The sequence below is a fragment of the Falco peregrinus genome, chromosome 4 (assembly GCF_023634155.1).
Source record: "Falco peregrinus isolate bFalPer1 chromosome 4, bFalPer1.pri, whole genome shotgun sequence".
Lineage (NCBI taxonomy): Eukaryota > Metazoa > Chordata > Aves > Falconiformes > Falconidae > Falco > Falco peregrinus.
In genome coordinates this window covers 51911012-51912629 of record NC_073724.1, presented here as the reverse complement: position 1 = coordinate 51912629, position 1618 = coordinate 51911012, and the positions used below count along the sequence as shown (strand labels likewise).

General features: G+C 42.7%; 1 long non-coding RNA gene across 2 annotated transcripts; it reads left to right on the top strand.

The window, feature by feature from the left end:
- Nucleotides 1-1618, top strand: LOC114010906 (uncharacterized). Of its 2 annotated transcripts, none has more exons than XR_003552724.2 (3): nt 1-314; nt 759-888; nt 1420-1618. It is a non-coding gene; the product is annotated as an uncharacterized LOC114010906 (long non-coding RNA). The 2 variants fall into 2 exon arrangements; XR_003552668.2 differs by having other exon boundaries at nt 749-888.

Genomic DNA, 1618 nt, shown 5'->3' with positions numbered 1-1618 from the left:
AGCATAAAGTGAAAGGATGCGGCAGCAATTGCTTTATTCCAGTTTAGTCTTCAAGAGATGTCCAGATCTGCCCTTCAGTCAGCAGCGGAAGAAAGAGATACTCACTGACCAGACACCTCCTGGGTGACGTGGCAAGAGTAGGAGGGAGCTACTTGTCCCAGAGCTGGGTTTTAGCCAAGAGTTTGGTGCCTGGTTTTGACTCTTTAACATCTGGTCCTAACGAAGTGGACTGAACCACATCCTGCACAAGCTGGCCTTCCCGTGGGAAGGAGGACTGATGAGGAAGAGGCAGGCTGGGTTAGACAAGAACACAGGTGAGACAAAAAATGTGATGCAAAGACTAATGTGCAGCCAGCCCACTCTTTGGCAGGGGAGCTTGTACCAGAAGTCTGGAGTGTAACGTTTTAGTCCGTGTTTTTTGGCAGTCAGAAGTTTAGATTTGCATTGTCTTTGCAGATTTTAGCTCAGGTTTTACAAAACTCCACATCTTTGGAAAATATGCTAGAGCATTAACTGCATTGTTCAAGTAGGTATCTGGGCATTTGCAGTGGGTAGAGCTAGAAAATCGTTATAGTCTGTAACAGTTCGGCACAAAATAATTAAGAGTCTTACAGGAGTCAGTTTGTCAAAGTTTCATCTACCAATGAGACTCTGTGCTGGATTTTGACAAACTCTTCTGAAATATCTTATTTTTCCCCGTGCAAGTTGACTTGGATTCTTTCCCCATGCTGTCTGGACCTATATTTAGTTTTGCTTAGGCAAGTGTGAAACAGACCTTCAGAAGAAGACGACCTTCAGAAACCTGTACTTGCTGAGGACCGGATTCAGACTTCCCTTTAACGGCACCCTTCCCTGCTGTTGGCGGACCAACCACCAAAGTATCCCAAGGTAAGTTAAAGACGACATCATCTCAGTGTGTTTTGCTTATGATGAAGATGTCCAATGCACAAAATCTCGTTCTCAAAATTCCCCTGAAAAAAATGTCTGTTTTTTAAAATTAAGAGAATACCATGAAGCAGGCATGTTGAAAAAGAGCTGGCAATCAAAACCTTAATTCTTTACATGATTTCCTTCTGCTTGGACTATCTCTTCAGTACTAACTTCATCTGACTGCTCTTTACCCAGGCATTGGACCTCAGCAATATTGGCACAATATGAACTTCACAGTTTCCAGGTTTATGTTTATGTAATAGTAGGAATGCATTTAAAAGCCTCTGCCTTCAGAAGGAGATTGATAAATGTAAATGTTCATCACCCCTGAGCATATGGCAGAGGCATTTGCAGCTCAGACAGAACCTACACAGTGAGTAAAATGACAGTAATGTGGGGGTGAGGGTAGAAAAACATGAGTTTGGAGACGGAGCTCTGTTCCTACCTCCCTGAGAGACTTCTTAGATTATTTGCTCTCTCCCACCTCAGGTTTTATCTTGTTAAAATGGACCAACAATTTACCTACTGGAAAGGACAGCACTGTCACACCTGACTTCTGAGTGAGACACAGCTGCGTGTGGAGAAGCAGCATCACAACATCTAACAAAAGACTACAAAACTTCATAATGTAGTTACAGAAAAGGCAGAATAAAGATTACCCAAATGTGGCATTTTTTTGCTACTAAGC